Here is a 12,390-nt window from a genome sequence, read left to right on the forward strand (position 1 = left end):
GGGGAGGAGGTCCAAGGCACCGCTGGAGTTCTAAGTCTTTAAGAAAAGCTGTTAAAACTGCTGGTTTGGTGGGGCGCCTGGGTGGCGCAGTCGGTTAAGCGTCCGACTTCAGCCAGGTCACGATCTCACGGTCCACGAGTTCGAGCCCCGCGTCGGGCTCTGGGCTGATGGCTCACTGATGGCTCAGAGCCTGGAGCTTGCTTCTGATTCTGTGTCTCCCTCTCTCTCTGCCCCTCCCCCGTTCATGCTGTGTCTCTCTCTGTCTCAAAAATAAATAAACGTTAAAAAAATTAAAAAAACTGCTGGTTTGAGACCAGGAGCAGCAGAGATAGTGTGATGAACAGCGCCATCTCGTGGAAGATAAGGTGAACAGCCGGGAGAAGACCGATTTTCTTGCTTGTTGATCCTCGGTCACATTGCCTTGGAATTGGAAAGAATCTTAAAGATATATTTTCAGAGGAAGCATAGGCCACAAGAACTAAGTTTGGCTTCCCCACGAGTCATGTAAGTTCTCCAGTGAGAGCTAGGACGAGTACCTGGCTTGTGGGCTCCCAAGCCAGTAGCCTCATTACACTGTCCTGCTTCTGAGGGTACTATTAAGTCATAGAACAGTCAGACCCAGACTAACTGTGACCAAGGTGTCCCTGGGGTCTCTCTGCTCCTTCGTGCCTGTACAAGGTTTGGATCAGAAATCCCCATTCCTCGCCCTGCAGAACGTCCACTGCTCTCCCAAGACCTGTGTAAATTCCAGAACACCTTGGGATATCCAGAATCTTCCTCTCACCAGTTCCCATCTTCAACTTTATCTGTGTTTGCATCACCCCCAGATTGAAAACAAACCCTGTCGAGGGTTCCAACGTTGAGAGAACAACCAAGACGAGCCCCACACCACCACAAACCACAACAAGCAAAACACCTCATTCGACGTCAATATGGAGATGAAAACTGGACATTAAGAAGCCCTGTCTTGACAGTATTTTGCCAATTCCACCACAGTTCATGGGTTTCCTTCTCTCTGCTTTCTCCCCTGACGCTTTCAGGAGAAAACCATTTTTTCCACATTGTCTTTCATAAAGAGTGTGATCATACGATTAATCCTCCAAACCAAGACATTTCTGAAAGTAAAAAAAGCACCAAAAATGCTTCAAGACAGACAGACAGACAGAGTAGGGCATAGATGTAGATCTATGATGTCTTTCCTTGACTGCCAAACGGGTTTTATTTTATTGGTGGATCCTTAAAGTAGTTCTACACAAAAGCTCTTTTCAGCACGCCTGGGTGGCTCAGTCGGTTAAGGGTCCAGCTCTTGATTTTGGCTCAGGTCATGATCTCACGGTTCATGAGTTTGAGCTCCAAGTTGAGCTCTGTGCTGACAGTGCAGAACCCACTTGGGATTCTCTCTCTCTGACCCTCCCCCACCTGCTCTCTATCTCTCTCTCAAAATAAATAAAAGTAAACTTAAAAATAAAACCATTTTCAAAATTAAAATTATCTTTTAAAATAATATGTGTCGATGCACACTAAGCAAAATGTGAAAAAGAAAAAAAAACCCTTGACTTGATTATCTGAGCGTTAAAAAAATAATAAACCTCAGTATCAAAAGCTGAGGTTTGGGGATGCGCTGTTCCAAACACAAGCGGGATAATTACTGTGTACTTTAAACAGTGTTTGAGATGCACTGCTATCCAAACCTGTGTCACTTGTATTTTTCTGAAGACTATAGTTTTTCAATATGATTTATTTTTAATTCTTTCATGAAACCGGAAGAAATCTTCAAAGCTGCATCTTATAATTAATAAAATTAATATTATTGAGAAAATCATCTCGCTACAGGTGCCAAGGTAGCTGGTAAGCTCAGAGCTAGTTCTCCTGCGAAGGAATATTTTCAATTCGAACTTTCTGTATCTCAGTACTAGAGTAATCCAGCCCCAACAGTGTCACAGGTACAGTGTCTTTGCCTTGACTCAAAGGACATTTATCCTACAAGCCAAACGTGTCGAATAAGTTATCTCTGTGGATCTCTTTGAACATACCACCAAATTTAGATTATGCAAAACTGAGGGTCTCACCTTTATTCTATCCTGGTATGAAAATATAAATGGATATAGAATTAAAAATCCAAGCTCTATCAAAGGATTCTTCCCACAAGTTGAGATCTTCTAAAGGGCAGTTACAGAATTCTGAATTTAAGTCTTATACACCTTTGAGCAACTCTTGTTCCTAAGTGTAGTCAGCTCTCCCTTTCTTCTTCAGTAATTAATTTAAATGCTTTCCTGTCTGCAGGTTTTGTGTTCAGTAATTGCAGTTAGCCAAAAGTATCAAAAGCTGAGGTTTGGGGATGCGCTGTTCCTTAAATGCTTTGATCAGAGACTTCCAGCGAGTAGTGAACAAAACACAACCAACAGGTAAAGAATCCACTTGCCAAAACCAAGAACAAAACCTTAAGACGCAGACATAAGGAGAACTTGAGTTGGTTTACAACATAGCTCTTCACAGACTCAATGAAAGACGACGTCAACTACCTCCATGTTGACCTCAGTCTGTACTTTCTAACTGATTAAGTTCTGTCCAGCTTATCTCAGGCTGGAAAGGCCAAAGACATGGCGGGCAAAGCATCCCCTGATGGGAGCCGAAACTACCCCCTCAAGCAATAAGGACCGCCCTGAGCCTGCAAGACCCCACATGCTTGACCCCAAGACAATGATCAACTTGACTTTTACAGCCCACCTGCATGTAGCCACCAACCTTCGTCCCACATTTTCCTTGTATAAACCCGGAAGTATTGTTGGCACTTTGGAGCACAATCTTTGAGACGCTGGTTCACTGTTTCCCAGGTGTTGGCCTCACTGAAATAAATTCCTTTCTGTTTCACCACCCGTCATCTCTCCGCCTTTGGATTTTGCCTGCAGCAAATGGCTGAATCTGGTCTGTTTGGGCCCCCCTAGGCCCAGACGCTCTTACCCCCCTGCACCCCAGTCACATCAAGCTTTTCCAAATTCCCATTGATGATGGTGTCACAAAAATTCTGTAGTTACTCTGTGTGTATTTAAAAATCTATAAATTTTTACAACTGCAACTTCTATTTTGGTAGAGTAACACAGCACATTTGGACACCCTTATGAATTTTATGAACACCACACACAATTCCAAGTCTATTGCTGTTTTAAGAGGCTTTTTTCACTTAGGAGAGAAAGTTGTTTTCATTAAAACATTGAGGTCCACCAAAGTTTCTATTTATGTCATCAGTATAAAAATAATTTTATCTTTAATGTTGAGCCTTTTAACTAAATTTACAGTAGAGTTCATAAGAATGTCAGGAGTTTTTCCTTTGATAAATTGAAATCCGAAAAGCTTATGAACCAGACAAAAGGAAAAGAGAAACGTTGTTGAAATTAACATAAGTGATTTTCTATTTGAAGCAGCTGGAGACACTGATATAAAGCTGACATCATTTGGGACATCCAGATGGCTCAGTCAGTAAGCATCTGACTTCAGCTCAGGTCATGATCTCTTGGTTCATGGGTTCAAGACCCGCGTCAGGCTCTTTGCTGACAGATCAGCGCCTAGAGCCTGCTTCGAATTCTGTGTCTCCCTCTCTCTCTGCTCCTCCCCCCACTTGCACTCTATCTCTCTGTCTCTCTCTCTCTCAAAAATAAATGAACATTAAAAGAATTGTTTTAAGATGACATCATTTAACCGAGGCATTCTTCTGCTAATGGAACCAATACATCCATAGCTATTGCTTCACTTGGCCTCTGCACACAAAAAACGTGGAACTGAAAACAAGTTCATTAATTTAGAAAAATAGTCACATGAACATGAATGAAAAAAACATTTCCCAAAGTGCCCCATAAAAGTGCCTTCTCAATGGGGTGTGTTTATATACAATGGAATACTATTCAGCCATAAGAAGAAGGAAATCTTGCCTTCTGCAACAACATGGATGGCTCTTGAGGGCATTATGCTAAGTGAAGTAAACTGCCAATGTTCTCACGGGTTTTCACACCCCTACCACCCAACAGCTAGCCTAATCCCCTGCCTCTCTGCTTTGCAAGTACTGTTCCCTCCCTTACTTTCCTCATCTACATAATGCCTACTTGTCCTTTAAAACTCAGTTCGGATTCTGGAGGATCCCTGGGCTGGGCTGGGAGCCCTCCATCTGTGCTCAGAGGTCTCCCTGATTACCTCCTCCTAACCAGTGGCTGCTCATTTCCTGCGTGACTATGGCCTCTGTGTCTTGATTTCCCACATTTTGTCCAGTGTCCAACACAATCAATGTCTATCAAATGAATAATTGAATGATTGAGTTGATGAAAATTTTATTGATAACTTTGTGGACAAGACGGAGATAGGAAATGATCACCCACTTAGGAAGTTTCGTTAGGGCAGCAAGCGTCTTTGCCTGTTGGATGCTCGAGACAATTTGATTTAAAAAAAAGAAATTCATTATTGAGCCTGGTGCACTTAAAATTATCGACAACAGAAGCATAAAGCTTATTCACTGCCTATTGTAACTACATCATTAGTGCTTGAATTCCCGCTGGGATTTATTTTATGGCAAGAGAACGACGCTCAGGATGGCCACTTACGCCAGCTCAGGCAGGCTCACTCTCTGGCCAGCAACTTTGCAATGATGCCTCGCCAAGAATGGGAAAACCTGTTCTCTACCTGGAAAGCCATCGACCTAATTACCCTACCCATTTAGTTTCTGCTTTTTCCACAGTCAGCAAAGAATAAGAAGGGCAGGGGAACACAGCTCATGTCAGCTCCCCATGACCTGCCTTCGGTGTTTGATCAAACTTAGGGGATCAACACCAGGCTCTTGAAAAAGGAATTTTGAATAGTGCTCCAGTGAACTTAGGAGTGCAACTACCTCTTTGAGATCCTGACTTCAATTCCTGTGGATAAGTCCCCAGCCCCGGCATTGCTGGATCATTACGGTAGTTCTAGCTTTAGTTTTTTGAGGAGCCTCCAGCCTGCTTCCCATGGCAGCTGCATCACTTTACCTTCCCACCAACAGCGCACAGGGAAAGTCCATCTACTTCTAATTGGCCTGACTTTACATAAGCGTCGTTATCTTAAGAAAGTAGACTATTAAATTGATGATGATGACATCAACAATGGTAATTATAATAGAAGTAATGATGGTGTGATGATGCTTTTACTTCTTTTGAAAATGTCACCGAGTACCGAACAGGGCCACCTTTAGCCTGTACAGCACCTTTGTATGAATTCAGAAGAGGTGACTCTTCCTCAGACTGACACAGCCTCACACCCTGGCACACTGCGCTATGAAGGGAATGCCAGCTTGATGTCAGCCCCCTTGCCCTCTCACGAGGCGCCCTTGTGCAGCCAGCAACCCGCACAACCACGCGCAGTGGCATTGGGGGACATCCAAATAAAGGGGAAAAGACTGGGTGGTCCGTAGGAAAAGAGCCAGGTCTGTGTTATAAGCAGACAAAAAAACAGCAACAACTAGATGATGCCAAGGAGAAGCTGGTTTCATTGCCTTGACACTTTCTGGCTGCCTCAATAACCTCCTTTCTAGGAGTGCTGGGGGAAGACTCATTTGACCACTAACGTGAGGTCCTAGCATCGGCACAGAAGAGGCTCTGCGTCAGGTGTTTCCATCCTCTACCTAAGTGAGAGGGCCATGGCAATCATGCCTCTCCATCCTGGAAAGGCCAACCTTGGTTCCCATTGACAAAAAGGAGAGCCAGCTCCTTGACCATGCTCTCAAGGGTGGAGGTGGTGATTGGCTCTGCATAGATGGATGAGTGAGGACTTGCTCGATAGAGAAGACTTGTGTTGGCCTGTGGGGGGGACTTACTGCCATCAGTAGGAATCTAAGAGATCATTGAGATAAAGGTTCTCCCTCATATTTAAGTAGCACGTGAGCCTTTGAAAGGGTGCATGGCTTGGATGCTGGGATCCAGGCTTCCTGCTCCCCATGCCAGCGTTCTTTTCACAGCACCCACCTGGCAAGCTGACAAATCTGGACTTTACTCCCCAACTTGATGTTCCAGGTAAGTTTACTTTGTCCAAAACTTGCTCCGCAAAACAATAGCCCTCCAAGATAGAGTGTAACTAGCACGTGTAGGGTTCATTGAAATTGAAGCAACAAGGCGGCACCTGGGTGGCTCAGTCAATTAAGTGACCAACTCTTGATTTCTGCTCAGGTCATGATCTCACAGTTCATGGGATCAAGCCCTGAGTTGGGCTCTGTACTGACAGCACAAAGCCTGCTTGGGATTCCTTCTCATCCCTCTCTCTCTCTCTCTGCCTTCCTCCCTCAAAATAAAAGAATAAACATTTTAAAAATGAATAAATTTAAGAAACAAGGTCCCACATGCTTCCCCAGAGAGTTACAAAGCCCACTGACTTCTCAAAAACTTAGAAAGTACCGCAGGAACCTCTTTCATCTCATTCAACACAATCTGTGCACGACTTTTTAAGCATGGATTCCTATTTTCATAGCATCGTCTCATCCCCACAGAACTACTGATCCTCCAGACTCATTTCAGAAGTGCTGAATGATTTTTTTCTAAGTCAGCAAAGAAGGCGTTGTTAGTTCTAAGAGAGAGCAAAACAACTCAAACGTGTGGATTACCTGCAGAATCAGATGCTCTTTCCCCATCAATCAGAAGTATGTATTAATATTTACTGTTTGTGGAAGGCACGGAGCTTATGGTAGAGATAGAGAGGACTCAGTCCGACTGCAGGGGTCTGGTAAGGCTCCTAAAAGGCAGTGAGGAGTTCCAGTGACACGGCTGTACCTACCATGTCTCTAACAGAGAATAGTGCCGTCTACTTATTCTGTTCCAGGACTTGGGTCAGGAAGAGTCATTCCCTATGATCTGCTCACTTGAAAGCCCCCCACAGACTGGAGCTGCTATTACAGTCGGGCCAGAGGATGGAAACAGGGAGAGAAACCTGTGAGCAGGGACACGCCCACCTACTAAATCCTCTGTGGCCGTGGGGTGGGGCCGAGGGCAAGAATGCTGTGGAAGCAGTTTCAGGCCTAAGAGCGAAAAACTAAAACAGGGAAGCCTTTCAAATCCGGTAGGAAGAGCAAATGGCATACAGGTGACTGAATATGACCCCCGAGGAAAGAGCTCCGAACTGTTAAAAAATAGATTACATTTACCCAGAAATGTTTGAAAAGTAAACATTCCTACAAGATTTGCTTACTGAGGGAAATATTTAGCTAAGGTTTATCTTTACCTACATTCGTTTGTCTTACATTTAACACAATATTTCATTTTTTAATGCTTATTTATTTTTGAGAGAGAGCGCGAGCATGAGTGGGGGAGGGGCAGAGACAGAGGAGGACAGAGGATCTGAAGTGGGCTCTGTGCTGTCAGTTCCCAGAGGTTTGTCTCTTCCTGCCAGGTTTTGCTGTCAGCTCAAATGTGCCCAGGTGTAACCAGCTCAGTTGGGAACATTGATAGAACATCCTCTACGGGCCAGGTGTTGTATGTGAAAGTCTTTATGGATGTTACTCATCCATATTCTTACAATAACCCTAGAGTTAGGCGCGATGCCCATATATTTCAGGAGGAAATATGGGCTTAGAGGAATTGGGCAAAGCATCCAAATCGGTGACTGGCAGAGTATGTCTGCAGCTCTGTCTGACCCCAGAGCCTACGGTCCTTCCGCGGTGACTTACGGCCCTTGAACCACGCACTGGGGCAGGCTCCCTCCGGATGGCTTTGCACTAACTCATGCATCACATGGGACCTCTGGCCACCCGGTGTTGCCAAAGCAATGCCTGTCTCTTGTCCTTTAAGAACACAGAACAGAACAAAACTTCTTGGTTAGTCCCTGTGCTGGTCGTCACCCGGATACCAGGAGCACCTCTCCCCTGCCCTGAGGGGCTGCATAGGCTCACTGGCACTCAGTGACAGGGTAGTGTCTCTCTGCTGAGGTGGCTGCACCCAGAAAGCAGTGGGAAGGAGAGGGGATTTCAGAAGGGCCTGGAGCCTTAGTCCAGATGTGGAAAGAGAGAGAGGGCAGGGACCCCACGGAAAGAAGCACGTGCTCGGTGGTCCTGTTAGGAAAATGAAGTGTTGCACACGAGGCTCAGAGTGCATGTGGGACCAGAAGGAAACAGCAAGAGTCCAGATTGAAATTGGCTGGATGGGGGGTCCTGGCACCAGGCGGCCTGATGATATCTGTGTCCAGGGCTGTGGGGCTGACCCAGAGCTGCCTTGCAATGGCCGTGTATAAGGAGGGCACATACAAATATAACTTACAGGGGCCCCTGGTGGCTCAGTCAAGTAAGCATCCAACTCATGATTTCTGCTCAAGTCATGATCTCACGGTTGTGGGATCAAGCCCTGCATCAGACTCCACACCGTCTCCCAAGTGGATCCTGCTTGGGATTCCCTCTCTCCCTCTCCCTGTGTGCCCCCCACTCGCACACTCTCTCTCTCTCAAAAAATAAATAAATATATATATATATATATATATATATATATATATATATAAAACTTGTATATATTTATACACACACATACTTGGGAAATGGAATTACTGACCCATATGCAAATATTCAGCCAGTTTTCCAAAGTCGTTTTCCAGGTTCCTCACTGGAGGAACGCACTGGGGCAGGCTCCCTCTGGATGGCTTTGCACTAACTCATGCAAATGAGTTATAATAATGTATATATTATATATATACATATATATAATGTATAATTAAATGTATAAAAAAGTATAATTACATTATTATAATTATTACTGTAATTATAATAGTAATATTTTATAAATAGTGCTAGTATATTATTACTAGTACCATTATTATTAAATAATTATTATTAATGAGCATTTTTTCAACTCTTACTTTTATGAACCCCACCGCCGGTTAGGAGCTGGGTACTGTGCTAAGCATAACATGTATTTTAATTCAGCTTCCACAACAATCCTGAGGACCGGCTAAAGGAATTGAAGCTTTAGAGACACGGAAGAAACTTGCTGAGCGCATGTGGCTGCTAGATTGTGTTACGAAGATGGACACCCTCACTCTTGGACTCAGAACCCATACTTTTAACCTCAGTGCATTTGATTCCATTAACAATTCTTACTTGATGAATTCCATTAAATTTGCTTCAAGGGCCGATCTTGTTCGATTTATGTTAAAAATGAAATTTTGTGGTGCGCCTGGAGGGCTCAGTCGGTTGAGCATCTGACTTTGGCTCAGGTCATGATCTCACAGTTCATGAGTTTGAGCCCCACGTGGCCCCACATGGTCCAAGGATCATAAGTCACCGCGGAAGGACCGTAGGCTCTGGGGTCAGACAGAGCTGCAGACATACTCTGCCAATCACCGATTTGGATGCTTTGCCCAATTCCTCTAAGCCCATATTTCCTCCTGAAATATATGGGCATCGCGCCTAACTCTAGGGTTATTGTAAGAATATGCAAATGAGTAACATCCATAAAGACTTTCACATACAACACCTGGCCCGTAGAGGATGTTCTATCAATGTTCCCAACTGAGCTGGTTACACCTGGGCACATTTGAGCTGACAGCAAAACCTGGCAGGAAGAGACAAACCTCTGGGAACTCCAAAATAGAGAAGGTCCAGAGGAGGGAGGAATTCTTCCAGGCACCTGCAGTGGCCGCTCGCCAGGGGCCAATGCCAGGCAGAAGTTGGTGGCAGCGAGGTCAGAGCCCTGGCTCTGGACTCAGTCTGCAGGAGTTCAAATCTGGCCATCAGCTCTCATCAGCTCCGTGCCCTTGCCCTGGTGATGTACCCATTCCGTGTCTCAGTATCCTCACTTATAAGACGGGATTGTGGTTTCCTCCTCATATGTCTGTTGCCATGATTAAATGAGGTAATATACCTGTAACGGGTTTATTGGTGAACCAGGCACTTACTGCTTCCTTTCCGATGCCTTCTCAAGTCCACGCTGCTCCATCGTCCTTCGCACCCGCTAAACCAAATGCCCTAGACTGATGCCTCTCCAGTCACTTCCATGTATTAATAAAGACATTTTCAGAATGAAAAAGCCCAGAATTCTGCTAAATCAGAACTTCAGATTCTCCATCCATCACAGCTTGGGGTCTGTTGGGGCTCACTAACCCACAGGGGACGGAAGTGGAGGGAGGCTTCCCCCCCACTTACCCACCCTGCTCTTCTGCTGCTCCTTATAATGCGCAACTTGTGGGGCGAGGGGAGGAAGGAGAGGGAAGGGGAGAAGGGAAGGACCTCTCCTCACTGGTGCAATTGGACTCTAGGGCGAGAGGTGCCTCTCTCACAGGACGCTCCTGTGGGCTCCCGGGAGAACTCACACCTTCACTGGGCGGACCTTTGAGCAGAGTCTTAAAATACTCCAGCGTGGCCCCCTGCACGTGTCACTGCCGCTGACAGCAGGCACCCTCTCTGCATGCCCCCTGCACCCCCTTCTCCCTGCTCTGCCTGGGGGACCCCTCCCCAGCATCTGTTCTTTAGATAGGGTCCCAGCTTCCTCACCCTCAGCAGTGCTCAGTGTTGGCCATTCTCTGCTCTGGGATGTTCTGGGCATGGTAGAATATTGAGAATTCTTGGCCTTTACCCACTAGATGCCAGCAGCACCCCACCCTAGTTGTGACAACAAAATGTCCCCTAGGGGACAGAACTGCCCCTGGTTGAAAACCACTGGATTAGAGCATCCCAGGCAAGAGTAAATCTGAAGTTTTGGTGCTTTCCAAATTCCAGGAGACATTTCAAGCTCCCTGAACACTTGGCTTAAGAGGCATTAATCCCTTCCCTCCTCTAAATACTCACTACACCTTTCTGCATTAACCCATACTTTCTGTTTCATAGCCTAGAGGGGGTAACGAGCCAAGAGTGGCAAAACCTGGTTTGGACCACCCCCCCTCCCCAGCAAGCCTGCACAAATGGCTCTTTCTTTTGGGGGGAATGGGGAGCATTTTCCACTTTTTGTGCTCAACTATTCCTGCAGGAGAGGACACATTCTATGTGGGCACAGCACAAGGACAGGAAAAGGACCATGTTGGATGTTAGGTTCAGGGATACTGTAACTGATTGAAAACAAATGTACCTTGAGAAACATGTACTTAATAGCAAATATTTTGAGTATATACACCTTAATAAAACTAGATTTTGAGCGGGCACCTGGGTGGCTCAGTCAGTAGAGCGTCCAACTCTTGATTTTGGCTCAGGTCATGATCTCACGGTTTGTGGGATTGAGCCCCGTGTCGGGCTCTGCACCGAGTGTGGGTTCCACTTGGGACCCTCTCTCTCTGCCCCTTCCCCATGCACGTGAGCACTCTCAGATCTCTCTCTCTCTCTCTCTCTCTCTCTCTCAAAATAAATAAATAGACATTAAAAAAAGAGAGAGAGAAAAATAAAATTAGATTTGGGGCTGGGCCTTCAGTACAAACTTCAGGAGAAAAGCTCTGTGTCCTGTTCCCGAGTGCCTCTCATGTCATTGCACACTTTCATGCCGTGGAAATGCATCCCAGATCTCCCCTGGCTGAAGAGGGAGTTAACCCTAACCCTAACCCCATACCCACCCACCCCCCCCCCCACGATGAAAGGGAATGGGGGCAGGAAGCAAGCTTGGTGGGCAGGAAGAAAGGAAGACAAGGAATAAGGACAGTAATTATTCTTATTCCTTTTTATTCTACATCGGCCCCCTCAAAAAGCACTCACATACAGGAATGCTTTTGTAAACGCTGGCTTCGGTCTATTTCAAAATAGGAAACTTGATGTCATGGAAGAAACAAGACACGCAGTTCCATGATATTTTATTGTCCATAGCATCCAAGAAATTAAATATTGAACCTTCGGAGCAAGAAGAAAGTTGAACATAGTTACAACGAATGCCAGAGAAGAGATGAGCAAAGGAATATCATGAAACCTTCAGTAAATGCGCCCTCCTTGCCAGTGAATTAATCCGTGTATTTGCAGCATAGATTACTGGACAGGCCACCTTCCCAAATTACGTTCATGGAAGTTACTGACTAGCCATCCACAGTAACTAAAGCCACAGTCTGGAAACATGCATGTCACAGCAGTGAGAGCACTGAGTTGCTTTAGTTCTGTTTCCCAAAGGTTTCCCAAAGGCATTAACTCCTTTCCCCTTCCCACTATCACATTGGACAAACGGAAAAGTTCCTTACTCTCTCATTGGCTCCCTTAAAAGTCCCCTCGGGTTTGAGGCCCCCGGTTGTCAGACACCCAAGACCTTGCCAACTCAGCGTTCACTGCCAGTCACTGGTCTAACCACCAACCAAGCGACTGGGTGGGTGTCCTGCTTAAAGTGAAAGTGGGCTTTTAGTAAAATCCTGCCTCCCCCCCGAGGTGCTGCGCTTCAGCTGCTGCAGGTCTGCAATCCCTTCTCCAACACTCCAAAATTTCCAAAAGTTCTGAAAACACAG

This window comes from Neofelis nebulosa, chromosome 11 (assembly GCF_028018385.1).
Source record: "Neofelis nebulosa isolate mNeoNeb1 chromosome 11, mNeoNeb1.pri, whole genome shotgun sequence".
NCBI classification, from domain to species: domain Eukaryota; kingdom Metazoa; phylum Chordata; class Mammalia; order Carnivora; family Felidae; genus Neofelis; species Neofelis nebulosa.